This window comes from Aotus nancymaae, unplaced genomic scaffold (assembly GCF_030222135.1).
Source record: "Aotus nancymaae isolate 86718 unplaced genomic scaffold, 86718_ANA_hifiasm-v0.15.2.pri h1tg000010l, whole genome shotgun sequence".
Lineage (NCBI taxonomy): Eukaryota > Metazoa > Chordata > Mammalia > Primates > Aotidae > Aotus > Aotus nancymaae.
Window position 1 is genome coordinate 66,870,895 of NW_026988421.1, and position 15,542 is coordinate 66,886,436.

Below are 15,542 nucleotides of genomic sequence, written 5' to 3' on the forward strand. Positions count from 1 at the left end.
TTTACAGGCGTGGGCCCCCACGCCTGGCCTCTGGTTGGTATTCTTAGTGAAGCTGGTTTCAGAGACTCAGGTCACATACAACTGGCAGGTGACCTAAGCATCATGACTTCTGCCTCTGTGAAATGGGATTATGAATAGTCCCAACCTCCCAGGGGACCAAATGAAAAAATCCAGGTGGAGGACTTACATGGGGCCTGGCACTTAGTGAGCTGTCACGTTACCTTTAAAAGGAGTCGAAGTCAGAAGGGCAGACGGCCATCTGCCTGCTGCTTGGCAGATGTCCCCTGGGGTGGAGGCTATAAGAGTCCTTTCCCCCCCACCACCACCCCGGCGCCCAGGCTGGAGGACAGTGGCTGATCTTGGCTCACCGCAACCTCCGTTCAAGCGGTTCTCCTGCCTCAGCCGCCCAAGTAGCTGAGACTACAGGCACCTGCCACCACGCCCGGCTAATTTTTTGTATTTTTAATAGGGACGGGGTTTCACCATATTGGCCAGGCTGGTCTCCAACTCCTGACCTTGTGATCCGCCTGCCTCAGCCTCCCAAAGTGCTGGGATTACAGGCGTGAGCCACCGCGCCCAGCCAAGAGTCCATTTTAACAACGCTGACTAGGCATTGAGCTCAACTGAGGGGCTCAGCCTGAGCGAGGCCCAGAGGCCGGCTTGTTGAGGGGTTAATGAGAGAGTGGCTTGGCTGAGGCTGAAGGCCAGAAACTTGAAGTGATCTGAGCTGCAGGAATCTTGGGCCTAGCAAAGGCGAGGCAGGAGGAGGCGGAGCTCTGCAGCGAGGCTCTGGGTAGGAGGGCACGGCCTCCAATCAGAGACAAGGGTGGGGCTGGTCCTTTGATCAATCAGCTGGCTGCCACTTGAGCATGTGGCTGTGTGGGGACTGAGCCTGCCACTTCGGCCTCCTGGGATCTGCCACCGGGCTAGCACCCCTGCTTGAGGACAAGTTCATTGCCCTTTACTCTTTGACCCTCTGCTCCTGCTTGGCCTCTGACTTGACCGTAAACCTCATTCTCCAGCGTAAGGACGGAGGCTTCTGGTCTCTCCTTTCCAGGGCTGAGCACACAGCAGGCGCTAAATAAATGCTCTTAAATAGAGTTCTGGCGCTGCCCGGCAGCACTCTTTGCTGCCAGGAGTAAAAATAGTAACAGCAGGGGGCCCTTTATTGAGGACCTGCTGGGCACCAGGCACAAGGCATCCAAGGTCCAGGGGCAGCTGTGATCTTGTTTCCATTTTCCAGAGCAGGAAAGCTCAGAGACCACCGCCCAGACTCCCCAGCCAACAGAGGAAATGGGCCTCCCGCTCCCTTGTACCCTGGGATCCAAGGGGAACAGGCCTTCCTGGCTCCTCTACTGGGACGTGTCCACCAGACGAGCTGGCCTGAGGGTCCTGGGCTCAGCTGGGGCCGCGGACAGCCCTCTACCTGCAGCCCCGGGGTCCAGGTTGCAGCAGGTCCCCAGCTCAAACCGAACCTCCCTCCCACAGCCTGGCTTTAGGCCTGAGCGGTGGAGGTTGAAGGGGAGCGGGCGGGGAGGGGAGGCATGTCACCATATATCCCCGTCAGATTAAAAAACTAATTTGAAAAGATTAATGTATTCCATTCTTGTTACGCTGGCTCTGATACCTCTGGGCCCACGGCCGCTCTGCTTCCTGATTATTGAATTTTTATGGCCTGGTAATTAATTGCAGATTCCCTGTTTTGTTCTATTTCTTTTTCTCTGACATTTTAATTTCAACAAAAAGCAGTGGTCTCCATGCAGGTTCTCTCTGGAGATCCTAATGGTCTATAAAACAGAATGACTTATAGACGTGGCACCCACTTCAGTTGGCGAGCGATTGTTTGAAACCTTGCTGATCAGGCAAAATTTAATTTTTCCACCTCCTTCCCCTTTTTGCTACTCATTTCTTGTCTCTTGCATTGCGGCACCAGCATCTCAGCTCACCACGAAGGCAGCAAAGTGTCGCCTCCGAATCTGTTCTAGGGCTTTTTCCTAGAAGGCTGGCGGCTGAAGTCAGAGTAGGGTTTTGATTCTCCTCCTTGGCAGTGGGCCTGGTAGTGAGTCGGGGGAGCTGAGTCTCCCCAAAGGGCCATGTGGATGTGGGCAGCAGCCTCCAGGGGAGGAAAGGGGCAGGAGAGGTCATTTCCACCTGTCTCAAGTGCCTTTTGGCTAAATGTCATTGCCCCATTAAGCACCAAGGAACGTGAAGGATGAAAATGAGCATTAGTACCTGCACTTAGGCCCAAACCAGGGAGAGAGGGGGTCTGTTCAGGCTGAGGGGACTGATGCAGACAGATGCAGATAGCCTGATGTTCTTAGCTGACCTGGGTCACTGGGAACAGCTGTCCACACAAACAGGTCTGGAAGAGACCCCTGAGTTTCCGTCCTAGTGGCCTATTTCTCATAGCCCTGCTAGCTTCACACAGGCTGAGCACTGTCCCCCATGATCCCCGGGGACTGGGCAGGGCAGGAGGCAGAGGGTAAGGTCACAGAATCAATCCTAAGGGATTGGCACTCAGATGTCTTTGGGGGGCAGACAGGTGAAGTAAGCACAGGGAGGCGATAGGGGATGGTGAGGACTAGTAGGCACTCCAGAGCTCACCCTCCACCGGGGGACATCGTGGCCATTTGGCTTTAGCCTTGGCTGCCAAGTGGGAAGATGGGCCCAGTATGGCCAGAGCTTCCAATTCCCCAAGAGATATTGGCAATATGGCTTTCAGTGTGAAACTTCACAATTTTTTTTTTTTTGAGACAGTCTTGTTTTGTTGCCAGGCTCACTGCAACTTCCGCCTCCGAGGTTCAAGCGATTCTCCTGCCTCAGCCTTCTGAGAAGCTGGGACTACAGGCACACACCACCATGCCTGGCTAATTTTTTGTATTTTGGTAGAGATGGGGTTTCACCATGTTGGCCAGGATGGTCTCCATCTCCTGACCTTGTGATCCATCTGCCTCAACCTCCCAAAGGGCTGGGATTACAGGCATGAGCCACCGTGCCCAGAGAAACTTCACAATTTTAAACGTGTGTGTGTGTGTGTGTGTGTGTGTGTGTTTAAATAGTGTTGGTCAAACTGAACACATCTTTGAGCTTCATGTCTGCTCTGGCTCATGAGGCACCTCTGACTCTGAGCATGAATGAGACAAGTTAGGGCATGAAGTGGAGTCCCCTAGAGTGAGAGGTGGCCAGCAGACCACCACCCACTGTCTGGGTAAGGTCTGCCGGGCTCCCCGAGGAGGACAGTACCTTTTACCTAAGACGTCAGGAGGCAGTGCTGTGACTCCAGGGGCTCTAGGGCGGTTCAGGCCATTCACTGATGCAGGTAGACACAGACAGAAGGCGACTTGGAGGCTCCTGGGGCTCCTCACATGAACTGGGAGCATGAAGGGGCTACAGCCTGGTCCCAGATAAGTCTGGAGATAAGTCTGGAGAGGCTGAATGGGAAAGCCAGTGTGGGCTTTAGAACAGATAGACTTGGGTTCAAACATCCACACCACCACTCACTTTGCAGTTGAGTGAGCTCAGGGTTTCTGAGAAACTCTAGAAAATGAAGCTTCTGTCTTCATTTTCCATTGCTGTACAACAAATTGCCGCAAAAGTAGTAGCTTAAAATAACACCCACTTGTTATCTCACAAAGTGTAGGTCAGAAGTCTGACAAGGCCTGGCTGGATTCTCTGCTCAGGGTCTCACCAAGTTCAAGGCAAAGTTCTCCCCTGGGCCTGTGGGGTCTCTTCCAAGCTCACCAGTTGTTGGCAAAATTCAGTTCCTTTTCCTGAAACTCTTCCATCTTTAAGGCCAGCAGAGGCACCTGGCATCTTTCTGGTGCTTCCAATTGCTGTCTTCTTCTTTTGCTTTTTTTTTTTAGAGAGAATCTCTGTCACCCAGGCTAGAGTGCAGCGGCGCTCAGAGAGCCCTCTCTTCTTTTCTTGAATGTGATGTCTTGGGCTGCAGCAGCTACCTTTCAACCATGAGGAAAGAACATGGAATGCAAACGACAAGCTAAGGATAGTGAAGCAGAAATATAAAAAGAGGCTGCATTTTTGCTGGCATTTCTGAATCATTGCACCAAACCTGAAGACCCTTACTTCCTGTGTGAAATAATTAAATATCTATATTGCTCAGGCAAGTCTTGGTTTACTCTTCTGTTATTTGCAGCCCAAAGCATTCCAAACAGAAACTGTCTTTATCACACTGAATCATAATGGCAATTCTTTAGGGAGGGGATTGTGTGTTTTTTTTTTTTTTGAGACGGAGTTTCGCTCTTGTTACCCAGGCTGGAGTGCAATGGCGCGATCTCGGCTCACCGTAACCTCCGCCTCCTGGGTTCAAGCAATTCTCCTGCCTCAGCCTCCTGAGTAGCTGGGATTACAGGCATGCGCCACCATGCCCAACTAATTTTTTATATTTTTGGTAGAGACGGGGTTTCACCATGTTCACCAGGATGGTCTCGATCTTTTGACCTCGTGATCCACCCGCCTCAGCCTCCCAAAGTGCTAGGATTACAGGCTTGAGTCACCGCGCCCGGCTAGGGAGGGGATTGTTATTGGCCGAGAGAGATTAAGTGACATAGTTAATGTCAAGCTGGCAAGTGGCAGTGCCTCTTTGGGCAGGAGATTTCAGGTTGGGAGGATTGGATTATTGGTAAGGATTTCATTTCTGTCTCCTTCACTGCATCTGTTCTATCATAGTCTGACCACGGGGCATAACCTCCTCCCTTGCCATTCTGGTCTTTGGCCTGCTCTCTTTCTCTATCCATCCCACTCAGGGTCTCAGACTGAAGACCCAGGAAAAGCTGTTGTGGAGTAGTAGGGAGGCAGCAGGTCACCACTGTGCATTCCTTGATGGACTTTTCTTAACGAGTGTGGCTGGATTCTGGTACCAATGACTGCGGAGAAACCCAAACCCAACTCAGAGATAATTCTGGCCTCTAAACAGCCCTCCATCTTTGGGGGAGGTGTTACAGCAAAAGAGAGAAAGAGCTCAGAGACACAAAAACAGACAGACAGAGAGAGGGAGGGAAAACCAGCAGGAGAAAGAGTAGAGAAGGAGGAGGGTGAGAAGGTGGGAGAAGAGAGGATCTCAGGTTAGGGTCTGACAGGCCTGACATTGAATATAAATAAATAAATAAAATATTATAAAAATGAAACTATTTACAAGTCTAGTAGCCAATATAAAGATTGTTATTATGGCCAGGTGCGGTGGCTCACGCCTGTAATCCCAGCATTTTGGGAGGCCAAGGCGGGCAGATCACCTGAGGTCAGGAGTTCGAGACCAGCCTGACCAACATGGAGAAACTCCATCTCTACTGAAAATACAAAAAATTAGCCAGGCGTGGTGGCACATACCTACAATCCCAGCTACTCAGGAGGCTGAGGCAGGAGAATCGCTTGAACCTGGGAGGTGGAGGTTGTGGTGAACCAAGATTGTGCCATTGCACTCCAGCTTGGGCAACAAGAGCAAAACTCTGTCTCAAAAAAAAAAGAAAAGAAAAGAAAAGAAAAGAAAAGAAAATGCCCTTGAGATGACCCAGCCCCAGCCCAGCCCCAGCCACTCTGGATCTGTCTGCCATCCATGAGATCCAGAATGAGAACTGCCTAGCTGTGTCCAGGTAACCTCACAATTCATGAGCAGAATAAAATGGTAGGGTATTAGTTTCCAAGTGCTTCCTAGGTAACAAATGAAAATAAATTGGGTAAAACAACAGATATTTATTTTCTCACAGTTCCAGAGGCCAGAAGTCAAGGTGTTTGGTGGGGTTGGCTCCTTCTGAGGGTAATTCCTAATTCTTTTTTAATTTTTTTTTTCTTTTGATATAGAGTCTCATTCTGTTGCCCAGGCTGGAGTGCAGTGGAATGATCTCAGCTCACTGTAACCTCTGCCTCCCGGGTTCAAGTGGTTCTCCTGTCTCAGCTTCCTGAGTAGCTGAGATTACAGATGGACACCACCATGCCCAGCTAATTTGACATCACCATGCCCAGCTAAGTTTTGTATTTTTAGTAGAGACGGGTTTTTGCCATGTTGGCCAGGCTGGTCTCGAACTCCTGATTTCAGGTGATCCACTTGCCTTGGCCTCCCAAACTGCTATTTGGGATTACGGGCATGAGCCACTGCACTTGGCCTCTGAGGGTAATTCTGTTCAAGGCCCTTCTCTCAGCTTCTTTTGGTTGTAGGCAATGCTTGGCATCCCTTGGCTTGTAGCTTCATCACTCCAACCTTTGCCTCTATCTTCACATTGTGTTCTCTGTGTACAAATTTCCCTCCCCTTATAAGGATACCAGTCTTATTGGATTAGGGGCTCACCCTACCCCAGCAGGCCTCATCTTAACTCATTATATCTACAATGACCCTATTTCCACATAAATTCACATTCTGAAGTACTGGGAGTTAGGACTTCAGCATATCTCTTTGGGGGACACAATTCAACCCAAAACAGACAGTCATCATTTGAGGCCACTGTTTTGGAATGCTTTGTTATGCAGCAGTAGTTACCCAGAATACCGGAAGTAAGGGATGGCTGGGGCAGCAACTAAAACACCAGTGTAAATATAGTGAGATGAAAAACATTTACCAGAACACCCTCTAGGGGGCTACTGTATGTGGCTGGAATAATTTATTTTCTGAGTAGTTTGGGGTTGAGGTGGGGTACCAGATCGTCCCCCGCAAAAATATATGTTTCAACAGCAACATCTACTTGAATAATAACAGACAGCTTCCCTAATGCCATCTAAAGTAGGAAAAGAACCTGGGTTTTGCTTTGAGGGATAGTCCTTTCTCTTAAATAAATGTTGAATTTTTATTGAAAGAGAACCAATTTGAATATTAGAGTGTTTCTGGCCTCTACATATCTCAGACTGGCATTGTTTACTAATGCTTACTCCATCAGAACACTGATTAACTGTGAGGTGCAGTTGCCTGGTTAAGTGCCTGGTTTTCCCGTAGACTGTAAATGACCCTGTGGGCAGGGACAGGCTCAGTCTTGTTCCCCACTAGATCCTCAGGAGTTCTTGGCACAAAGTAGGTGCTTCATAGTTATTTGCTGAAAAGAGGGAAATGAGAGCCAAATGCAAGGGGTTTTCCCTTATAAAACCATCAGAGCGGCCAGGCATGGTGGCTCATGCCTGCAATTCCAGCACTTTGGGAGGTCGAGGTGGGTGGATCACCTGAGGCCAGGAGTTCGAGACCAGCCTGGTCAATATAGTGAAACCCTGTCTCTACTAAAAATACAAAAATTAGCTTGGCATGGTGGCATGTGCCTGTAGTTTCAGCTACTTGGGAAGCTAAGGCAGGAGAATTGCTTGTACCTGAGAGGCAGAGGTTGCAGTGAGTTGAGATTGTGTGCCACTGCACTCCAGCCTGGGTGACAGAGTGAGACTCTGTCTCAAAACAAAACAAAACAAAAAACCCCAACAGATCTCATGAGACTTATTTGCTATCATGAGAGCAGCATGGGGGAAACTGCCCTTTTGATTCAATTATCTCTCACCAGGTCCCTCCCACAACATGTGGGAATTATGGGAGCTACAGTTCAAGATAAGATTTGGGTGGGGACACAGCCGCATATCAGGGAGGATAGTAACACTTGAGCCCAGGAGTTTGAGACCAACTTGGGCAACAGGGAGACTCCATCTCTACAATTTTTTGTTTTAAATTAGCCAGATGTAGTAACATGTGCCTGTGGTCCCAGCCACTTGGGAGGCTGAGGTGGGAGGATTGCTTGAGCTAGGGGACATCAAGGCTGCAGTAAGCTGTGATCATACCACTGCACTCGGCCCAGGTGACACAGCAAGACCCTGTCTCAAAAAAGAAAAAAAAAACCTGAAATATACATGACTAATGAATGAATAAATAAAATGTGGTATAGCAGCTGGGTGAGGTGGCTCACACCTGTAATCCAAGCACTTTGAGAGGCTGAGGCAGGTGGATTGCTTGAGCTCAGGAATTTGAGACCAGCCTGGCAACATGGCAAAACCCTGTCTCTACAATAAATACAAAAATTTTTTATATAAAATTTAAATATAAATTTTATAATAAATTTAAATATAAAATACCAGGCATGGTGGTGTGCATGTTTGGTCCCAGCTACTCAGGAGGCTGAGGCAGGAGTATTGCTGGAGCCTGGGACGTCAAGCCTGCAGTGAGCTATGATTGCACCACTGCACTCCAGTTTAGGTGACAGAATGAGACCTTGTTTCAAAACAAAAAAAAAAAAAAAAGTGGTGTAGCCATACAATAGAGTATTATTTATCATGAAAAGGAATAAAGTTCTAATCCATGGTACAACAAAGATGAACCTTGAAACTATGCTAATTTAAAGACACAAAGGTCACATATTGTATGATTTCATTTATGAAATGTCCAGAATAGGCAAATCCATAGGGACAGAGAGTAATTAGTGGCTGCCAGGGCCCAGGGGTATTGGAGGGGAATAGCGATTGACTGCTAATGAGCATGAAGTTTCTTTTTTGAGTGATGAAAGGTTCTGAAATTGGATGGTGGTGATGTGTGCAAAACCTTATAAACATACTAAAACCACTAAATTGTATGCTTTCAAAGGGGCAATTTTATGGCATGTGAATTATATCTCAATAACAAATGTGAAAAACAAGACCAAGTTTGGAAATAAAGACATTTTCATTTATTCTAAAACTGAGAGAATTTATATAGAACAGACCCCCCACTCCTACAAAGGAATTTTTGAAGAATGAACATGAAGAGAAGAAAAATGATCTCAGGGAGAAATCTAAAGTATATAAAAAAAAGATGAATTGAGAAAATAATAAAAATATAGGTGAAACTAAATAAACACCCTTACTGTCCAAAAGAATGTCTGTCCCATGGGGTTAAGCAAGAGATGAAGCTAAAAGGCTGGGCCTGATGTGAATGAAGTTAAAGTGTTCAAAGTGCCCTGCATTGTCCAGGAGGAGGGTAAGATATTGGTTAACATTAGACTATGCTAAGTTCAGTCATCATTTTAAAATTTGAAGAGTCGGCTGGGCATGGTGGCTTACACCTGTAATCTCAGTGCTTTGGGAGGTGGGTGGATCACCTGAGGTCAGGAGTTCAAGACTAGCCTGTCCAACATGGCTAACCCAGTCTACTAAAAACAGGCAAAAATTAGCTGAGTGTGGTAGCACTTGCCCATAATGACAGCTACTTGGGAGGCTGAGGGAGGAAAATTGCTTGAACCCAGGAGGCGGAGGTTGCAGTGAGCAGAGATGGTGACATTGTACTCCAGCCTGGGCAACAGCAACACTCCATCTCAAAAAAATGAAATAAAATGCCAAGAGTCATCAATAAAAAAATAAAAAATAGAATGCCTGTGTTCCAAACTAGTAAATGGGGGAAAAAATGGAATAAGTGTAAAACCTGAATCAATTCAAAATAATGCAACAAAGAAAAAGAAAATAAATCCGTAGAAAGCAGGACAAAAACCAAAACCCAAACCCATACCAACTCCCAAAATACCACATAATAAGATCATAGAAATAAAGTCAAATGTATTTGTAATCTCTAGAAATATAGACTGAACTCTCCAGTTAAAAGGCATAGACTATCAGACTGCATTAAAAAACAGACTAGCCAAATGCTGCTTACATGAGACGCATCTAAAACATGAAGCCAGATAAAAAATTCTAAGTAAAACAGTAAACAAACAAACAAACAAACAAAAAACCAAAAAACCCTGAAAAATACTGACCAAAAGAAAACTAGCATCGATATATCAGTGTCAGATTAAATAGACTTTAAGTCAAAAGGTGTTACTAGAAATACAGAGGGTTGGCCTAGTGTGGTGCTCTTGCCTATAATCCCAGCACTTTGGGAGGCTGAGGCAGGAGGGTTGCTTGAGGCCAGGAGTTCAAGACTAGCCTCGACAACATGGCAAAACCTTGTCCCTACAAAATAAAAAAATAAAATAAAATAAATCCAGGCATGGTGGCACATGCCTGTGGTCCCAGCTACTTGGGAAGCTGAGGTTGGAGGACCACTTGAGCCCAGTGGTTGGAGGCTTCAGTGAGCCAGGACTGAGCCACTGCACTCCAGCCTGGGTGACAAAGCAAGACTCTGTCTCCGAAAAAATAAAATAAATAAATAAATTTTAAAAAAGAGGTATAAAAAGTCCATGTAACAAAATTTAAATTCACCAGTAGAAAATTATAATTCTAACTTCATGGATATCTGATAATATAGCTTCAAAATATATGAGGTTTCTTATCAGATATATGATTTACAATATTTTCTCTCTTTCGGTGGATTGTATTTTCACTTTCCTGTTGGTGTCTTACAGGGCATAAAAGTTTTAAATTTTAAGTTTGATTTATCATTTTGTTTCTTTTGCTGCTCATGCTTTTGGGGTCATGTCTGAGAATCCTTTGCCAAATCCAAGATTATAAAGATTAAATAATTAGCCAGGCAGGGTGTCACATGCCTGTGGTCCCAGCTACTTGGGAGGCTGGGGTGGGAGGATCATTTGAGCCCAGGAGGTCAAGGGTGCAGTGAGTCTAGAATGAGCCACTGCACTCTAGCCTGAGTGACAGAGTGAGACCCTGTCTCAGAGAAAACAAAACATGACAAAACAAAACAAAACAAAAACTCTATGTTTTCTTCTAAGAGTTTTATAGTTCAGCTCTTACATTTAGACCTTTGATCCATTTTGAGATAATTCACATAGTCCAGTGACCTATGTGTCTCCTTTTGTGTCAGTACCAAACTGTGTTGATTACTCTTGCTTTGTAGCAAGTTTTGAAATCAAAAGTGTAAGTCCTCCTACTTTGTTTTTTTCAAGATTGTTTTGGCTATTTTGAGTCCCTTGCAATTCCATATGAACTTTAGAATCAGCTTGTCAATTTCTGTAAAGAGGTTAGCTGGGGCTCTGATAGGGACTGCATTGAATCTGGACTCCAGTCTGACATCACTGTGTAGGGTGAGCACAGATCCAATCAACCAGTCCTTCAGAGGACAGAGGGCCTCCTGCCCAAGCTGGTCTGCCATGCCCCTATGTGTATGTCCTCAAGTGGCCCCATCAATGTGAGTGCTACTGAGACTGAACATGTGTGTTAAGAGTCTAGATAGCTGAAATAGAAACCCAGGCTTTTGCGACCCTTCTAAGATTGTCGCCATGACTGGAGTAGTAGATGATCTTAGGTTGGGTTCCCCAGGAAGCAGACCCTGAGATGAGGATTTGAGTGAAAGTAGTTATGTGGGATGTGGGCACAGGAAACACTGGTAGGGCAGAGGGGAAGTGAGCTGGGTCGGGGGTGGGAGAAAAACAGGAGAGTGTGCCTAAATGAGCGGGGCATCACTGTGGGCATCTGAGGTTCAATCCCTCTGGGAGAGGGTACAGAACAGGGCTTCTCAACCTTGGCCCTACTCACATTTTGGGCTGGATAGTTTCTCTGTCTCTCTCTCTCTTGCTCTGTCTCTCTCTCTTTTGGAGACAAGAGTCTTGTTCTGTCGCCCAGGCTGGAGTGCAGTGATCTCGGCTCATTGCAACTTTTATCTCTCAGGTGCCAGCAATTCTCTTGTCTCAGCATTCCAAGTGGCTGGGATTACATGTGTGTGCCACTACACCCGGTTAATTTTTGTATTTTTAGTAGAGATGAGTTTTCATCATGTTGGCCAGGCTGGTCTTGAACACCTGGCCTCAAGCAATTTGCCTGCCTCGCCCTCCCAAAGTGCTGGGATTACAGGTGTGAGCCACTGTACCCTGCCTGGGCTTGACCGTTCTGTGTTACAGGGGGCTGTCCTGTGCATGGTAAGAAGTTTGGCAGCATCCTGACCTCTACCCACTGGATGCCAATAGCAGCCACCCAACCAAAATGTCTCAGATATTGCCAGATGTCCCCAGGAGTTCAAAAATAGTCCCAGGTTGAGAACCCCTGATGTAGGACATGTCTCAGAATTGTCCCATCCAAGAGGTGAGGGAGCTGGTGTATTTATGCTCCAACTCCCATTTGTCATTGTTTTAGGGCTGCTTTGTGGGCGTCAAGTCCCTAGCACCTCTGGCCTGTCCTGAGGGTCAACTGAACATGATCCCAGGCCAGAGGGAGCTCTCAGGCAGTAATGCAGGCACCCATAGTAAGAAGTCACCAGCATGTATGGTAATATTGAGGTCTGAGGGGGTGTGGGCGCTCATAGTGCAGCTACATGGACCCCGCCATGTGTAACTTTGGAGACCATGATTCCTCCTCAGATTTGGAGCTCAGCCTGGAAGCCTGTGTTCCTGGGGCTTTGTAAAAGGAGCTTTGCATGTGCCAGGGCATACGGTGTTGAAACCAACCCAACCCTGGGCAAGCCGTTGGCTCCTCAGCTGATTCTTGGTTCTGTGCTCCGTCACAGGCCTGGTCCAACTCCTGCAGAATGAGGAAAGATGGCCTTGGAGAATTTCACATTGAAAATCTCTAAATGATCTTGTTTGCTGGGTAGAAGGCATTGGGGAAAGGAAGTACCCATAGAATCCTTTCCCTCTTCCTCCTACCATCTCAGGTCCATAAAACCAAGTCTCAGCTTCCTGTACCCTCCTCTGACTTCCAGGAGTGTTCTCCTTTTTCAGTATGCTGTGTGACCCTGGGCAAGGCGTACCTCCTCTCTGGGCCTCAGTCTGTCTTCTGTAAAACATGGGGGTGGGGTGGACCAGATGACCTTGAAATGTCCTTCCAGCTTGAGTGGCTACTGAGAGCCCACGGAGGCAGAGGGGAGCTTCCAGGCAGCCAGAGCCCGGGGGCCAGCCGGAAAATGTGACTTCATGACAGCTTGGCCCCTGGTGGTGCTGCTGGCCTCTGATCTCTTAGCATTTCCACAGTGTGCCCGACACGTCGGACCTGGCCACAGCCTGGCGCGGTCCCTCGCTCACTCAGGAACATCTGCTACAGCATTTACCACGTTAATAGATTAGCTTTGAGAATCGGGCAGGTGTTTTCCAACCAAGCCAGAAAACATCAAAATCACATTGCTCTCCAAGCCTTTCCATACAGGCAATCGAGTTAGAATGACTCATACGGTCTAACAGATAATAAAACACACATAACATTTGCTTTAAGGTACAGGTGGGGGTATTTTGTCCCGCGCATAGGAGAAACAAAAACTCACTCTATTTGGGAATAGGGTAATTGAATACAGATGGGAGGAGGTAAATGAAAGAATTTAGCAAATATCTCAGTGGAATAGCTAATGGGAATGAGACAGAATAGGAAATTAAAAATTATTCGAAGCAGATGGACCATTCTTTGAGTTTTTAAAAATTTATTAGGGCCGCGAAAAAATGTGTCTGTTTATTTTCTACGGCCATGAAATTAATGACTTGGTGAGTTTTGCTTGTGCAATTTTATGACTGCCATGTCATCTGTCATAATTTGGGGACTGTTTGATATGGATTTATGAATGTCTCCACCCCCCACCCCTCCCTGATTTATTGATGTGGGTCAGGCATGAATTAGGCTGTCCCCTTTTGAGAGAGCAGCTTGGATGGCTGCGTAACCTCGCAGGCCCTGGGCGGGGGCTCCGGGAAATTCCTGGCCAAAAGGTGAGTGGAAAAGCTGTGGGGAAGCAGCAGGCTGACCTGGCTCAACTTCCTCTACTTGGGTGACCCCAGCCTGCTGGGGCTGGGGAGGAGGTGTCAAGACTGGGAAAACCAGCCCAGGCTGCTTGTGCTTGGCTGGGGCTAGGGTGGGGGCAGTTGCTGTAGCCACAATCCACTGTAAGAGCTATCTCCCTCCAGTCCCTATAGCTGGGTTCACCTGGCCCCAGACCTGAAGCTCAGGGAAGGAGAAAATTATTCACATTTATTTGGAGTCTGTTTGTGCCTGGCCAGGTGCTGGGGTTTAAGTACATTTTCTAGATGATGGTTAACGTAGGGCTTTGCAATCAGCAGACGTGGGGCCAGTTTTGCTTTCATTCTTCTGAGTTGTGTCGCTCTGGGCTGATCACTACCCTCTCTGAACCTTGATTTCCTCATTTTTAAAAACTGAAACAGGGCTGGTGTGGTGGCTCACACCTGTAATCCCAGCACTTTGGGAGGCTGAAGCAGGTGAGTCACCTGAGTTCAGGAGTTTAAGACCAGCCTGGCCAACATGGTGAAAAACTTGGCTGGGCTCGGTGGCTCACACCTGTAATCCCAGCACTTTGGGAGGCCAAGGTGGGAGTTCCATATGAGCCTGGCCAATATGGTGAAACCCTGTCTCTACTATAAACACAGAATATTAGCCGGCATGGTGGCACGGGCCTGTAGTCCTAGCTACTCCTGTGGCTGAGGCAGAAGAATTGCTTGAACGCGGGAGGTAGAGATTGCAGTGAGCTGAGATCGCGCCAGTGCACTCCAGCGACACTGGGCGACAGAGCGAGACTCTGTCTAATAAAAAAAACAAAAACCAAAAAATTAGCTGGGTGTGGTGGCACACGTTTGTAATCCCAGCTACTCGGGAGGCTGAGGCAGAGAATCACTTGAACCCAGGAGGTAGAGGTTGCAGTGAGATGAGATTGCACCACTGTGCTCCAGCCTGGGCAACAGGGCCGGACTCCATTTGAAAAAAAAAAAAAAAAAAACAACCAACCAAACAAAAAAAATAGAATAGAAGCATCTAACATTAGGGAGTTTTTGAGGTTCAAATGAAATATTGTAACAACCTCTGCCCCCAAACACACATAGCAAAGAGCTAGTAAATGGTAACTGTTATCATTCTCAATAATCATCCCAACTGGCATGGTGTCTCACGCCTGTAATTGGGTGGAACACCAGGTCAGGGGTTTGAGACTAGTCTGGTCAACATAGTGAAACTCCATCTTTACTAAAAAAATACAAAAAATTAGCGGGGTATGGTGATGTGCACATGTAATCCCAGCTACTCAGTAGGCTGAGGCAAGAGAATTGTGTGAACCTGGGAGCAGAGGCTGCAGTGAGCCGAGATCGCGCCATTGCACTCCAGCCTGGGCTACAGTGCGAAGCTCTGTCTCAAAAAAAAAAAAAAAAAAAAAAAAAATTATCCCATTAACATCTTATGGTGGATATTATTTCACCCTGACAGGTGGGGAAACTGAGGCTCAGAGAGTTTGAGTGCCAGAGGTCACACAGTTAAAGGGATAGACCTGGGCTTTCCTCCATAACTCTGGGGCCCAACTTGTTCTGAACTGGGATATACCAGTCCCCTAGTGGCACAGTTCAGGGCTACAGACTCATAACCTTGTCCTGTGGTTCCTCTGGCTGGGGCCTAACTTCATTCCCTACTCAGCCTAGAGGTCTACTGCAAACTCTGTCCTGGTAACCAGTCCCTTCTGCTGCTTAGGCAGCAGAGACAGAGAGCCTCTTATCAATCCCATTGCTGGGGCCAGGAGTCTGTCCACTCTCAGGGACAGGCCCATTCCAATCCCCTTACCTAACCTGACCCAGCTCATTGGACATCGGAGAGCAGGGCTTGCAATGGCAGGGCTGGAGGCACCCCTCAGTCTGGGGAGTTCTCTGATGGTGAAGCCCTGTTTTTAACTAAATGTTATGGCCTGTGGTATTTGACCTCAGAACAGGCGGCGGGTAGCATTGAGTCCCATCTGAGTTCTC